The sequence below is a fragment of the Canis lupus genome, chromosome 22 (genome assembly GCF_011100685.1).
Source record: "Canis lupus familiaris isolate Mischka breed German Shepherd chromosome 22, alternate assembly UU_Cfam_GSD_1.0, whole genome shotgun sequence".
Classification (NCBI taxonomy): Eukaryota; Metazoa; Chordata; class Mammalia; order Carnivora; family Canidae; genus Canis; species Canis lupus.
This window is the reverse complement of record NC_049243.1, coordinates 49421688-49438899: the sequence shown is the minus strand read 5'-3', so window position 1 is coordinate 49438899 and position 17212 is coordinate 49421688. Positions and strand designations below refer to the sequence as shown.

The 17212-nt window shown below is 38.1% G+C and overlaps 1 protein-coding gene across 2 annotated transcripts in view; it reads right to left on the bottom strand.

The window, feature by feature from the left end:
- UBAC2 (UBA domain containing 2) overlaps positions 1-17212 on the bottom strand; it is a 179691-nt gene that overhangs the window by 150246 nt on the left and 12233 nt on the right. The window lies entirely within an intron of this gene.

Below are 17212 nucleotides of genomic sequence, written 5' to 3'. Positions count from 1 at the left end.
CCATCTGACAGCTCTCGGAGTTGAAGACAGTGTGAAGACCACCCAGGGGACTTGCAACAGAGGCATACCTTCAGTGAGAAGTCTTGTCGAATTAGGCCCCCAATATTTTGCAGTTGTTGCTACTGCAGCATAACTCAATCTAGCCTGATTTAGGGGAAAACACAGTGCTGGCGGGAAAGAGGGTATTATTTTACATAGGGTGTTTAGAAGGCCCCTCTGATATGGTGAGATTTGAGAAGGGACCTGAGAAAATGGGCCTTGCAGATATCTGGGGACTGTTCTTGCAGGGGAAACAGCAAGTACAAATGCTCTGAGACAGGAACATGCTCAATATGATTAAGAAGCAACAAAGCTGCCAGAGGCAGCTCAGAGCAAAAGAAGCACAAAGCAGACAAGTAGGATAGAAGGTCAAAGAAGTGGGGTAGCAGATGGAGTAGAGCCCTGTAGGCAAGCATAAGGATTTTAACCTTTTCTATAAAAGTGACGGGATGCTTTTAGGAGATCCTAAGGGGAGGAGTAATATGATCAGACATGTTTCAAAAGGATCATTTTGGTTGCTATATTGAGAAGAGATTACAGGAAGGCAAGTAGAAGAAAGGAGACTGGTTAGGAGGCTATCATGATAATCCAGGCAACAGATGAAGATGGCCTGAACCATGGTGTTCTAGGTCGGGGTAGTTAAGAGTGGTCAGAATCAGGATGCAGTTTGAAGGCACAGCAGGCAGGATTTGCTGGCTGACTGAATGTAAAGTATGGGAAAATGGAGAAGTCAAAGATGACTCCAAAATTTTTGTTCTGAGCAACTGGAAACACTGTTTACTGTTTACTAAGATGGAAAATGCCATCAGCCTTGCCCTTTCCAGGCATACAAAATCTGGTCCCATCTTGCAAAATACTCCCAACCCCCATCCCTAACCCCACTTGTCAGGGCTCTACCCTCTACCCTGCTACTCAAAGTAATCAGTCCACAAACTGCTAGCAGTCCACAGTCCACAGAGGTACAGAGTTTGCACCAATATGTGACCAGCACAGTGTATCCTTCAGGAAGAAAGTCCTGCTCCGGAAAAAAAAAAAAAAAAAAAAAACCTGAACATGTGCTTTGCTCAAATGTCACCTTATTTGTGACTACCCCATGTAACTAACTTTCTATCCCCATTGTTCTGGATTATTTTTTTCATAGCCCTTATCTACAACCTACTTATTGGTGACTCATCAAATCTATGATTCAAAATGACTGTAAGATACACCATTATTGTAGGTGTCACTAAAAAAGAAATACTGCCTTATAAAATTATAAGATGTTATTAATTATAAAGTACATCCAATTTCAGAATCACTAAAACATGAAAAATCCAATTCAGAACCAAGAAATACACTTCTTTGTGTATTGCTTCTTGAAGGCAGTAATTCTGTCCGGGATATTCATTGTTGCAGTATCCCCCATGCCTAGAACATGATCTGGCCCATTAAGGGAGTCAATAAGTGTTTAATGAAAGGTGACTGACGCATAAGAGGTGCTCAATAAATACTGGTGGAAGCCACCCCAGTGTCCATCCATAGATAGGTAGACAAACAAAATATGGTATACACATCTAATGGAATAACATTCTGTCCTAAAAAGGAAGGAAAATCTGGCACATGCTACAATATGGACACACCTTTCAGACATTACGCTGAGTGAAATAAGCCAGACACAAAAAGATAAATATCATATAACTCCACTTATATGAAGTACCTAAGTAGTCAAACTCATACAGACAGGAAGTAGAATGATGGTTGCCAGGGGCTAGGGGAGGGAGGAATAGGGAGCTGTTCAATGGGTATAAAGTTTCAGTTTTGCAAGATGAAAAGAGTTCTAGAGATAGATGCACAACAGTGTGAATGTACTTAATGCCACAGAACTGTATGCTTAAAAATGGTTAGGATGTCGATTTTATGTTAGATATATTTTACCACAATTAAATATCAAGACTAAAAAGAAACAAAATAATTACTGAGTGAATAACTGATCCTAATTTATACAATCATTTTAATCCTGTCCAGGCCTAAACAAATCCCTAAAAACACAGATCTGGTAACTTAAATTGAGTCCTCTTCTTAGGATGAACAAAAATCAGATCTCAAGAGTCTATGCAGAAAGCAACAATATACAAATGTCCAAGAAGTCCCACATTACAGGATAAGTATACAATATTACTACAGACAGCAAGATTTAGTGATCAACTCATGATCCGTACAGGTCATTATATGAAAATTTTACCTAGGGCAGCCTAGTTAAAAATTACACTAATAAGTAATTTGTCACTATAAGTAGGTTGTCAGCGGTTTAGCACTGCCTTCAGCCTAGGGCGATCCTGGAGACCCAGGATCTCCCTCTGCTTGTGTCTCCGCCTCTCTCTCTCTCCTCTCTGCATTCTCATGACTAAATAAAATCTTAAAAAAAAAGAAAAAGAAAAAGAAAATTTTAACTAAAAAAAGGAACTTTAAAAAGTTATTAAATTCTCATTAATAACATGCATACTTAAGTGTTGAGAGACAAAGTGGCTACAAATTTTTTGAAATGCATCAAAAAATGAATTGCAGCGCCTGGGTGGCTCAGTTGGTTGAGCATCCAACTCCTGATCTCAGCTCGGGTCTTGATCTCAGAGTCAAGAGTTAAGGCCCTGTGTTGGGCTCTGTGCGGGGCATAAAGCCTACTTTAAAAAAAGGGGGAGGGGGGGATTGATGAAATAGAGGGATGGATATGTGCTACAACAAATATAAGAAAACATTAATTGTAGATTCTAGGTGGTAGGTATATGATGTTCCTGTACCATTCTCTCAACTTTAAGCATGTTTGAAAATGTTCATAAGAAAACATGGAAGGAGGGCACACAGTGAATCACAGAATTTGAAAACTGATTAAGAAGCTGAAAATACTGGGCAGCCCCCATGGCGCAGCGGCTTGGCGCCGCCTGCAGCCTGGGGTGTGATCCTGGAGACCCGGGATCGAGTCCCATGTCGGGCTCCCTGCATGGAGCCTGTGTCTCTGCCTCTCTCTCTCTCTCTCTCTCTCTCTCTGTCTCTCTCTCTCTCTCTGTGTGTCTCTATGAATAAATAAAATCTTAAAAAAAAAAACGCTGAAAATACATGAAGCAATAAGTGATAGGAATGAAAAAAGAAAAAGATAAATCCACAAATAAAGCTGGATACTTCAGCACTCCTCTGTCTAGAATCAATAATGTAAGTAGAAAAAAATCAGTGTTGTGGACTGAATTGTATTCAAAATTCATGCCTCCCGGGATCCCTGGGTGGCTCAGCGGTTTGGCGCCTGCCTTTGGCCCAGGGCACGATCCTGGAGACCCGGGATTGAGTCCCACATCGGGCTCCCGGTGCATGGAGCCTGCTTCTCCCTCTGCCTGAGTCTCTGCCTCTCTCTCTCTCTCTGTGACTATCATAAATAATAAATAAAAGTTTAAAAAAAAAAAAAATTCATGCCTCCCAACACTCAGTGTGGTTACATGTGGAAACAGAGCCTTTGAAGAGGTAAAGTTAAGTGAAGTCATAAAGGTAGGGACCAAACCCAGTCTGTCCATATAAGAAGAGACACCAGTAATATAGACATATAGAGAAAATACCATATGAACATACAGGGAGACAGCCACCTACAAGTCAAACAAGGAGGCCTCAGGAAAAAACAAACTTGCCAACACCTTGATCTTGGACTTCCAGTCTCCTAACCTGTGAGAATATAAACCTCAGTTATCTAAGCCAGGCAGTCTGTGATATACTGTTATGGCAATCAGTAAAAATATATAAGACTTGAAAAACAACATCCATCACTTTGACCTGATTGACTTTTAGAGAACACTCCACCCAAAAACAGCAAATTACATTTTTTCCCACATGTATATGGAACATTCCCCCAAAAAGATCATATTCTAGGCCATAAAACACACCTCAATAATATAAAGAAATTAAAATCATTCAAAGTATGTTCCCTGACTATAAGAGAATTAAACTAGGAAACAGAAAGATGGATGGAAAATACTCCCAAAATTTGAAAATTAAACAACATACTCTTTTAAAAGATTTTCATTTATTTGAGAGAAAGAATGAATGGGAGGAGGGGCAGAGGGAGAGGGAGCAGCAGACTCCCTGCTGAGCACAGAGCCAGATATGGACTTTATCCCAGGACCCCAAGATCACAAGACCTGAGCCAAAATCAAACACTTAACCAACTGAGCCACCCAGCTGCCGCAATCCGTCTTATTTTTTGATGCATTTCAAAACAACATATTTCTAAACGATATCTAGGTCAAATGAAGTGATAAGGGAAATTAGGATATATGTCAAAGACAATGAAAAGTGAAAGTACAGCCAAGTAAAATTTGTAGCCTAAAAATAAAGCAGTGCTCAAAGGTAAACTTAGAGAACTAAATGCTTGTATAGGAAGAGAAAGGTCTCAAATGATGATATAGACTACAAGCTTTAAAAAAAAATAGAAAAAGAAGGGTAAATTAAACCCCTAAACAAGCAGATCAAAAGAAATAACATATGAGCAAAAATCAATGAAATAGAAAACCAATATATATAATAAAGTCTATAAAACTAAAAGCTAATTCTTTGAGAAGATCAATGAAATTGATACCCCTCTAGGAGGATTGATCAGAAGAAAAAGAAGATACAAGTACCAGTATCAGCAATGAAGGAGAAGACATCACTACAGATGCCACAGACATCAATAGGCTAATAAGGGGTTGCACGACATTGTAAAATGTAATTCATGCCAGTGGACTGTACACTTAAAAATGGTTAGAACGGTAAATTTTATGTATGTAGTTTTTATCACAAATAATTTTGTAAAAAGATAAGGGAGTATTAGACATAAAATTCTATCCCTTAACTTGACCACTTAGACAAAACAGACCAATTCCTTGAAAAATATATTCTACCAAAGTTTACTCAAAAAGAAATAGATAACTTGAATTATAAAAATGAAGACATTGAATTTCTTAAAAGTCTTCCAACAAAGAGTCCAGGCCTGAGGGTTTCATTGAACAATTCTACCAAGTATTTAAGGAGGAAAGAGTACCAATTCTACACAAACTCTTCCACCATAAAGAGGTGAAACGCTTCCCAATTCATTTCATGAAGCCAACATTATTACACTGATATCAAAACCAGACAAAGGCATTAAAACTGGAGACCAATATTTCTTAGGAACAGAGATGCAAAATTCTCAACAAAATGTTAGCAAACTGAATCCAGCTACATAGAAAAAGGATAAAACATCACAACAAAGTGAAATTTATATTAGGAATGCAAAGCAAGTCAATGTACTTCACCAAATCAATAAAGTTTAACCATGTAACTCTATTCACAACCTGTACAATTATCTGCTTATTCTACAAAGTCCATTTTTGTCAACTCAGTCAAAACAGGCCACTTACTGTTGTGTAGTTAATGATAACTATCTCCTTGATCAAACCTTACTACTAATCCTATCCAAAATGTATTGAGCACTTACGAAATGCCAAGTACTATACACAGCACTTATGTATACTACCTTGCTCCTAACAATTGCACCTCAGGACCTTTACACTTGCTACCCAAAATGTTCTTCCCAAATCCAGCTTTTCCTCATCATTCAGTCCTCATTTCAAACAGCATCTACTCAGACTGGCTTTCTCTCCTGACTTTATTGTTCTGGAGCACACTATCCTGTTTTATTTACTAAATTTCTTGTTTGCTTACTTCTTTGTCTGTCTCCTTTATCACAATGTGAACTCTATGAAGGCAGGGTTCCTGTTTGTCTTGCTCTGCTATATTCCTATACCCAAAATTGCACCTAGCACATAGTAGTGTTTCAATGTATTTGGTGAATGAATAATGTAAGGTAGAAACTACTCTGCAAACTAACACATGAGAAAACTGCAACTCAAAGAGAAACTACCTGCCTGTGATCACAAAATGTCTTAGTCTGGGTTCCAATGAAAGTAAAGGGAAAGACAAAGGTTTATAGGCAGGGAGTTTATTTTGGAATGTGATCCCAGGGAGCAGGAATGAAGAATATAGGGAATCAAACAGGGAGAGTCAATGCAAGGATTCATCATCAAGCTGGCCACCACTATGAGTGACAATGTTTCTCTTTTTTTTTTTTAAGATTTTATTTATTTATTCATGAGAGACACAGAGAGAGGCAGAGACATAGGTAGAGGGAGAAGCAGGCTCCTCAAGGGGACCTTGATGCAGGACTTGATCCCAGGACCCCTGGGATCACGTCCTGAGCCAAAGGGAGACGCTCAACCACTGGGCCACCCAGGCATCCCGACAGATGTTTCTGACAAAGGCTTGATCCTGCAGGATTTTCTAAGAAGTCTTGCACATATATCTCAGAATTATCACCTGGCAAACAGAAAAGCATTTTTATCTATCATCCTTCAATAGTGTAGAGAGGCCACAGAAAAGTCCTGTGGGAGGAACAAATAGGCTTTAGCAAACTAGACTGGCTAATCCAAACAAGACTATAGAAACATATGGAATAAGAGGTGAGGTTGAGTGCACTGAAATGCTGTGTAGTATAAGATATCTGCTGTGCTGGTTAGGGAAAGATAGACCCAGGTCCAAACCCTGACAATCCAGCTGCAAATAAAACTGCTTCCTATGTTGCACTGCCATAGAACTCTAGAGCTAGGGATCCCTGGGTGGCGCAGTGGTTTAGCACCTGCCTTTGGACCAGGGCGCGATCCTGGAGACCCGGGATCGAATCCCACGTCAGGCTCCCGGCATGCAGCCTGCTTCTCCCTCTGCCTATGTCTCTGCCTCTCTCTCTCTCTCTGTGTGACTATCATAAATAAATTTAAAAAAAATTAAAAAAAAAAAAAAAAAGAACTCTAGAGCTAAAAGGGATTTTCAACTGAATGGCAGGTTTTAAGTGAAAGACATATACAGTCACAAACATCAGTAGTAGAAATTAAAGTGGTGTCTTGTGTAAATAAACTAAATGCAATTGTGAATAGAGATATAAAGACTGCAGTTGGGGGAGGGTGCAACAGAGAGCAGTGGGTACTTAACAATGCTGAACTGATCAAAAGTTTTAAAATATATGTAAACCCTTTGATCCAAAAAAAGTCTACATTAACCTAGGAATTTAGCCCAAACTAATTATCATGGATATGCACAAAGATTTTGCTACAAAGATGTTCATCACAGCAATATATATAATAGTAAAAAGACTAGAAACATGATGTCCAGTAGGAAAATGGGTAAATTATGTTCTATCCATAAAATGAAATAATATTCAATTTTAAGTAGCAGAAAACTATTTCAGGCCTTGGAAACTGTTCCTAAATAATAAGTGCAAAATATTTCTAGCAAGATTATTATATAATAATACTTTTAAAAATAGTACATAAATAGTACATGGGTTTTTTTCTAAGCATCTATCAAAGTATAACCAGTGATAATCTCTGAATTATCTGTTCATAGAAGATTCAAGTTTTTTTAAATAAAAATCTATTTTAAGAATTCAAAAAAATAATTTTTGTTAACTAGCTACTAATTCAATAAAAAGTTTCATTAAATCCCTACACACTGAGATAAGGCAAGTCACTAGCAATCATTCTAGCCTCTCTCTGAATAGAGCCAGGAAGTGGTTCATATATGAAGTACCCAAACAGTGATCAAATGAAAGTTTAAAAAAAAAAAGTCACTTCTCTGCAACAGGTCCTACTACCTCTGAAAATAAACATGTTACAAATTTTGAGAATAACAGACAATATATTAATCTAAAAGTAAAGATGCAAAACATCTATAGCCAAGATAATATACAACAACAAAGTTTAAGATATTTTGGGGGGGTCATTCACCTCTTTGGTATGACCAAAGAACACAGCCATCTCTTTGTGGCAATGAATAGCAATCAGGCTTTGGTGACTATGTATTATCCCAAAATAATTATTACAGTATATGTGGATTACTTTACACTAAGCATTGTGTTTTAACAAGCACTTTCTGTGTAATACCATCTCAGTGAATGCTTACTGTAACCATGAGGCAGCAATTAGTTATCTGCATACTCTACATGAAAAACAGATTAGAGGGGCAGCTGGGGGGTGGTTCCGTGGTTAAGCATCTGCCTTTGGCTCAGGTCATGCGTGATCCCGGGGTGCCAGGATCAAGTCCCGCATGAGACTCCCCATGGGGAACCTGCTTTTCCGTATGCCTATGTCTCTGCCTCTGTCTCTGAAAAATAAATAAAATCTTTTAAAAAAAGAAAGAAAAATAGGCTTAGAAAGGTTAAATAACTTGCCCAAGGTCACAGCTAGTTAGTTGAGGAGCTGAGATTTAAACCCAGTTCTGCCTGATTCTAAAAAAAAAAAAAAGATTTTCTAACATGGAACAAGGAAATATGGTATCTTGATATCATGGCCCATGGTCCAAAGAGATTTTCATTATTACTATTTTTTGTACTTTACACGTTATCTTTTTGGTTCCTCAAAAAGTTAAAAACAGAATTACCATATAACCCAACAAATCTACTCCTTGCTATACACCCAAGAGAACCGAAAAACAGATGTTCAAACAAAAATCTAAATATGCACATCAGCATTATCATAAGAGCCAAAAAGTGGAAATAATCCCAAATGTTCAACAGACAAATGGATAAATAAAATGTTGGTGTATCCTTACAACAGAATATGACTCAGTCAGCAGAGGAATGAAGTACTGATGCGTGTTTCAGTATGGATGGACCTTGAAAACATCATTCACTGAAAGAAGGCAGCCACAAAAGCAACATACTGCATGATTCCATTTATAAGTAATGCTCAGAATTTAAAAATCCACAGAGACAGAAAGCAGGTTAGCAGTTGCCAGAGGAAGGGAGGTGAAGTGACTGCTTAACGTGGGTACTGGGTTTCTTTTTGGGGTGATAAAAATGTTCTGTTATTAGATAGTGAGTGGTAATGACTGCACAACAATGTGAATGTACCGAAGTCAATAGGTGAACACTACAAAATGGTGAATTCTGTGTCATGTCAATGTTACTGAAATAAAAATAAGCTTTTTTTCCATACTGAAGACACTAACCACAGGTCTTGCAGAGCTTAGCCATGTGGGCTGTTACAGAAGCATCAGAGCTAAAGAGAAACAGGAGGGGCGGGACTGGGGGGGGAAGAAAAAGGCAGCAGCCCAGCAACTACGCCCGTCCCTACAAGTCAGTCATGTAAAAATACACTCATCAAAAACCCCAGTGTGGTTCACACCCCAGAGAGGAGAGGCCACCATATCCTATCATATTGGTTTTCCTATTTCTGACCACTTGAACTTAAAACTTCTCAGGGTTCACAAGAATGGTGTCTCATGAAGTAAGTTCCTTAAGGTTTTTCATCAGAAAGGGGCTAGAGCAAAAATAAGTATGGAAGTCCACAACAGTGCAATAACCTGTGCACTTCAAGGGCCACCTTCTGCTGCCATCATGATTTCTTCTTTGGCCTATGAGAAAACTAGAAGAAAACTCAATGATACATCCTCACTAAGTTAGGGAGGAACGAGTGTCTTTTGCTAACATCTCAACAAAGATTTCCATAAAATTGCCTGGGAATCAAAAGGCTCCAACTTTATTTTTGTCACATTCATTTCCTATCCATATTCATCCTCATTTACGGAACAGAACTGAAGGATACTGGGCACCTGCCACACTGACTGCTTCTCACGTAGGTCACCAGACAATTTGGCAGAGTGCCTGGCTCATGAGGGCAGCCAATAAACACTGGTTACTGGACCAATGCTGGTAAATTTATCAGGGAAATGAATAGAAGAAATGACAAAGAGTTTCTAGAAAACAACAACAAAATCCTCTAGATACAAAATATATTCTAAATCTAAAATATTTAGACAGTGTAATTTGGGGGTGGGGATGAAGCAATAAAATTTAAAAAGTTCTAAAACAGAACCTAACACAAAGGCTTATATGCCAGAGAAAAGTGTGCCAAATGTGCAAGTCATCAACAATGGCATTAGTCACCTATGCTTTTATTTTGATCCTGCCACTACCTCAGGTTTATCCTTTTTTTTTTTTTTAATTTTTTATTTATTTATGATAGTCACAGAGAGAGAAAGAGAGGCAGAGACACAGGCAGAGGGACAAGCAGGCTCCATGCACCGGGAGCCCGACGTGGGATTCGATCCCGGGTCTCCAGGATCGCGCCCTGGGCCAAAGGCAGGCGCCAAACCGCTGCGCCACCCAGGGATCCCAAGGTTTATCCTTTTTAGGAAGATTTTATACAAACATAATGCCTTTCAAAAAAAAAAAAAAAAAAAGGAACAATCCAACATTAAGCCTTTCATTAAGCATAAAATGTAGTGATTGTTAAAAGTGCTAATTAGAAATAGCACTTAAGTTAGGGAGGAACGAATGTCTTCTGCTCATTTAATAGGGAATATAATTATAATGAAATAATAATTTTGAAAACCAAAGTAAGAAAACCAGAAATTTATCACAGAGGATAAATTATTCAACTGTAAGAATGACTCTGAAAAAGTGAATCTGTAGATAGTTCTGAACCCTGCGATAAATTGTAAAACAAAACAGAACAAAAAAAGTAATTTTAGAAAAGGGGGAAATGTGTGATTATTGGCAAGGAAATCCATTCAAGTACCTAAAAAGGCCAGGCAGGAGTCAGTGAAACAGAAGTAGATGGCATAAAGTATGTGATCAGGAGATTTCTGTCACATAACAATTCAGTCTCGATGTTGCCAGATATAAGCAAAATCTGGATTTTTATCTTTAATACTCCGACTTTAAACTATTGGGAAAGTAACTCTCTTCTCCACCCCTGTACCCTCACCAACAACACATGAATCATACAAAACACATCTGTTAGCCTATCAGCTTTCAAAGCCTGGTCTAGAGAATCACCAGAGAGGTGGATGTCTACCAGACAAATGCTAATTTGAGAGGGCTGAAAAAAAAAAAAAAAAAAGAGAGGGCTGAACTGTAAAGGCCAAGTGAGAGCAAAGTGTAGCCAGTAACAGCGTCCTGACAAGCCACAGATGGTTCTACATGTTCAAAGACCCAATGGATCTTTGAATGAATCAATGCAATGTGACAAGGACACAGCTACAAAGATATACACTAGAACATCTGAGAAGACAAATGGGAAACGGAGTTACCTAGTCAGCAGATGTTTAAACACAGACTAAATGGAACTATTTTGGGAAAGGATGCAAACAGAACAAATATCCACAAGGTGGGAAAACTCAAGTCTGACTTTAAATCTTTGAGGATCTAATGAACCTCTTCCACTCATGTCTGCTGGAAAATCATAAGAGAACCAAATTTAAAATCTATTTTTTTGGATCTGTACATGGTCTTTGGGCACCTAATCTGTGTGTGAGCAGACATGCAACTGACATCTCTAAACCCCTCATACTGAGATTGGCTAGCTGATGGGGCAAAAAGCCCCACTTAAACTCTAAGCACTAGGACTAATTCTAAATGGACTACAGAATCAAACAAAAGCAATGAAACCAAAAAGATAGCTAGATAAAATTTCAGTTCAAGATGACAGACTCCTACACCTGTCCACTTTTCCTCCCTTCTAAAGTTATACTGAAATAGAACAACCCTCAAAATACCAGAGAAATGTCTCCTTCCAAGTGAGTCCAGGGAACTAATCAATAAATAAGAAGACCTGGGGAGAAGCAAGAACAGCAAGAATTACTCATCTGAATAATATAAATTATTCATAAGAATATTTTTCAAACTTCAGTCATTCCCATTGTCGCACCATAATTGCTATATCCCATATCATGTATCCTATTATTTAATATTTTCTTCAAATCATCATACTATGATTTAGTTAACCAAACATATTTTAATTGAAACTTAGAATTACTACAATAAATGGAAAATGAGTGTCACTTTGTCATCAGTAGGTGGTAACTACAAAAATAAACACACTTTATTAAATTCTAACTAATTTTATTGCTGATAGAAAGACCTGGGTCTGCCTCCTGTTCTCTGCTATGATAGGAAACTAGCTGCTATCAAAGAGGTATTTCAGACTAGTTCCTAGCTGAGACTTGCTCTTTGATGCAATCAAGATGAAAAACTTTCTGAAAGGGAGTCATCATCTTACCTTTGTTTCAATGACACTTAATGTTGGACCCACATCCTGTTTAAACCATGTCCAGTGGTGTCAACCTCACATGTGTACAGGTGACAGCTAGGCCTGCAGGCCTTTCCACAAAACCCCGCCCCTAGACACACTCTCTCACGTTTCTTCCCATACTTGGCCATTCACTCGACCACTCCAGTTGGAAAAAAGGCTTTACCTACAAAATAAAATCTGAGAAATGCTCTCCAAAGAAAGGGGGCAAATCACTTCAGGAGGACCCTGAGAGGGCGGGAAGTCTGAGAAAAAAGTACAGAAGAGCTTGGGGCAATGTCAAACTCCCAAAGCAGATGACAGCCTGGGTGACAGGCAATGGAAACAAGAGGGGGGGATCCCTGGGTGGCTCAGGGGATCCCTGGGCCTGTGTCTCTGCCTCTCTCTCTCTCTCTCTCTGTCTATCATGAATAAATAAATAAATAAAATCTTAAAAAAAAGAAACAAGAGGGGCTAGAGGGTTTACATAAGATTAAAATTCACAGAAAGTGCCAAGCCCGCCTAATTCTGCTGTCTGCACCAGCTTCTCACCCTCCCTTGCCCCAAGGCCTGCTTCCCATCTCTGCGCCCTAGATGGAGACCAGCTTATCCACATGCCCCACATACTTGAGCAGAGCTCACAATCAGCCCTGACGTTTAAGGTATGGGCCTCGTGGAGAAATGACCTACCCACAAATAGAGAGAAACCCACACCAACTACTTACGAATTCTTTCACTACATACAAGAGTGGCCAAGCACGTATCTAGAAAGCTCACTACCTGTGTCCTCTAGATGAAAGTTTATTCCAGGAGAGTGTCCTTGGCCTCAGAGAAAAAACAAAGAGGAAGTCAAGAAAAAAATGATGTAACATTCGAGAAACAGCAGGAATGGAGTTGAACTTAAAGCAGAAGAACTACCAGAACTGATTAAGAGACTCCTTGAAACAGCACAGGTTTTCTGACGTGGGCTCTCTTTCCTCCTGACTCCAATCACACATCTTGGTTCTATCATAAACATACAATCATAGTAACATAAATAGGACTATTGGTTTTGACTTTCTACATAAAAATCAACTAACTGATAATGCATGAAAGGCTTCATCACCATTACAAAACAGACTGTAGGGAATCCCTGGGTGGCTCAGGGGTTTGGCCCAGGGCATGATCCTGGAGACCCAAGATCAAATCCCACATCAGGCTCCCAGCATGGAGTCTGCTTCTCCCTCTGCCTGTGTCTCTGCCCCTCTGTGTGCGTGTCTTTCATGAAAAAATAAATAAAATCTTAAAAAAAAAAAAACAGACTGTAAACACACATAGCATATACAGAACACAAACCAGGAATTAGAGTACAGAAGAGGTACACACGTTCTTGATCTAGTTTTTCATTATCACAATAGAGTCTACCAATCATGGCAAAAATTGATAAATCACAAAAAGGAGTTTCCTCCATTATTTAAAACTATAAAGGTAACCAAGGAGTAACCAAAACAAAAGTAAAAGATGAAGGAGATGTTGGAGGTATGGAAATTCCTCATCCTTCATTATGTGGAATCTATAAACAATCTCCAGTAGTCAACAAATTAGTAGAGGCATAAATACGTCATTCAAAGCTATAATAGAAGCAGCAAAGAAAAAGGAACTTAAAAGTGGTTACTCCTAGTGAGGAAAATTCATATTATATCCTTATTTAATTATTTTTACCATACACTTATATTACTCATAGTAATCACACACATACACAATTCATAGAGAAAAGTATACTCCATACCATTGCTGGCAATGAGAGAGAATTTCACATTTTGTTTTTTACTCTCCTGGACTGTTCGTATTTGTACCAGCAGTATATAGTACCTTCATTGTTAGGTAAAAAGAAACAAAAATGTTAGATAAATATTCAACAGATCTCAGAGGCTTAGGGCCTGATAAAGAATAAATTTGGCCTAATAAAATTTATGAGCTAAATATCTTTATTTTAATGACTTATTTATGAAAAATTTTATATGAAAAAATTCATGAATAAAATTAAAAAGCAACTGATAAGTGGTAAAAATATTTATAACATACACCAAGACAAAAGCTAATACTTTACAAGGCTTTTATAAATCAAGTTAATAAAATACTAATATTCCAGTAGAAAAAGAATGAGCAAAGCACATAAGCAGTCAAATTTGTTCAAAAACTATATTAAAATGGCCAGTAAAAATGAAAGAGGAAAAAAGTTCACTTTCCCAGATATTCAAAGAAATGCAGATTAAGGCAACAATAAAATGCCATTTTTTCATCTCTCAAGGGGCAAAAATTATTTTAACTTATCGTGTTCCACTGTTACAAGTTTGGTGAGAAAGATACGTTACTGAACTGCTGAAAAGTGTGAAGTAAAATTTATTTACTTATTTGAGAAAGAGTGCATGGGGAAGGTGCGAGGGGAGAGGGACAGAATCTCAAGCAGACTCCCTGCTGATGATGGAGCCTGACTTGGGGGGGGCGGGGGTGGAGAGGCTCAATTCCAGGATCCTGAGATCATCACCTGAGCCAAAATCAAGAATCAGATGCTCAAATGACTGAGCCACCCGGGTGCCCCTGTGAACATTTCTTCAGATGAAGTCAAAGAGATGATCAATAACTTTTTTTTTTTTAAGATTTATTTATTTATTCAGAGAGAGCGAGAGAGAGGAAGAGACACAGGCAGAGGGAGAAGCAGGCTCCATGCAGGAAGCCCAACGCGGGACTCGATCCCGGATCTCCAGGATCACACCCCGGGCTGCAGGTGGCACTAAACAGCTGCACCACCGAGGCTGTCTGATGATCAATAACTTAATTATAAAGATGTTCACCACAACACTGTTTAAATGGGAAAATGCTGGAGAAAAACAATTTAATATAACATAATCTTTCAGACTTATAATTCTGTATCTAAGATAATTTGGGGGGAGCCAACAAATGCATATTTGAAGGCCATGTCTGTGTAAAACTACATACACATACATGTAAGCATATATACGTGTGTGAGAGAGGAAAAAATGCACAGGAAAGCACATGCATGAAAAAAGTCTAAAAGACTGAGCAATAAACTATAGTGATGTTTATTTAAATGGGGGAGTAATTATATGGTACTATTTTTATGTTATGATTTATATAATTTTTAAATTTTTGGCAGCCAAGCATGTCTCAATTTTGTAATAAGGCAAAACTGTTAGAAGTCAACTTTGAGCATTATTAATGATAGGAGGCAAATTCATTTAAAAAGATTAAAGAATACAAAACTGTGTACAGGTCCAATTTTACTTTTAAAAAATGTTTATACATATACATACAGGCCTAAAAAACTTGTACAAAACCAATATGTAAGTAGGGATGAAGCCTGAGCAGTACAGACATTCAACTTTATGTTTCTTCCTTACAGTCCCAAATTTTATACAATGGAAAACCATACCCTCTAGTCTTAAGAGACAAAGAGTAAAGTTAAATCTCTTTGTTGCAGGGCCTCTAAGGGTCTCAGAAGCACTAATCTGCCTTCTCAGTCTTTAAGAAACAGTCTACCTGACAACATTAGGACCACACGCCACTACGGAACACTTTCCAAAGAATTCTGTGCTCTTTCCACTCTATCATACTACATTCAACGGACTAAGATGATATAACACTGGGAAATGTCTGAAAACAACGGCAATATAACTTACAAAATCTTAAGACAAATATCTGGGAAAGAGAATAATGATTTAAATGAAGGTTAAATTACAATTCTCATTTATAATCATGATTTAAATGAGGGTGAAAACTTAAGCAATGTACAGAACAATGACTCTAGGTGATAACATTGTATTGTATACCTGAAATCTGTTGAGAGTAGATCGCAAATGTTTTCACACATACATATACACACAAAGATAACTATGTGAGGTGATAGATACATTAATTCACTTGATTTCAGTAATCATTTCACAACATGTACATATAACAAAATGTCACATACAACATATATATAAAGCTTTTGTCAGTTAGATCTCAATAAAGCTAGTAAAAATAAACTAAGTAAGGGGTGCCTTGCTGGCTCAGTCAGAAGAGCATGCAACTCTTGATCTCAGGGCTGCAAGTTCAAGCCCCACGTTAGATGTAGACGTTACTAAAAAATATAAATAAATCTTAAAAAAAAAAAACATTGTAATATTCAACGTAAAAATAAGCTTAAAGCAATTTAAAAAAAGAAAAAACTCAAGCAGCCCCACACTTCAAAAATGCTGGAGTAAATTATTTACAAGATACTTTTTTTTTTTTTTTAAGAGATGGAGAGCAAGAGAGGGTGAGGGGAGGGCAGAGACAATCTTAAGTAGGCTTTCTGGCCGGTGCAGACCCTAATGTGGCGGCTTGATCCTACAGCCCTGAGATCATGACTGAGCCAAAATCAAGAGTAGGACACTTAACCAACTGAGCCACTCAGGCGCCACAACAAGATATTCTTCCGCATATTATACTTATTAAAATTCTATAGAAATATACTTTTAACATAGCATGATTTAAGATAGGTCCCATCTTCATTAATACAACTGAGACAATTTGAGAATGGAAGAAGGCAGATAGTAACTTGACTAATGAATGAAGAAAAGGGAAAAAGGAGAAAATGCAAATAATTATAGTTCATTAGCAATGACAAGAAGATCATAATTAGGTGATGAACTATACCTACTAAAAGCCAAACTGGATCTTGGTTCCGCCTTAGGAACAAAGAGGGAACAGAGGGAGACTGCGGGGCGGGGCGGGGCGGGGGGGGGGGGGGGGGGGGGGGGGTAAGGGTTGAAAACAACAGGTAGAACAGAGGAGCAGGTGCAAGGGGAGGAAGGAAAAGCAACAGTATTGCAGCTTCCAAGGACTGGGAAACCAGCTCAGCAGCTAAACTGAACTATTATCTTAGTCACCAGACTGACTATCTCAGTGGTCAGGAGACATAAATATAAATAAACTCCCTTAAGTCTGTGAAGCAGTAGTGTGCATTCATTCAGAACACAATGGACTCAGATTGTCTAGGTTCAAATTCTATTTTTTTTAAAGATTTTATTAATTTATTTGATAGCACAAATGGG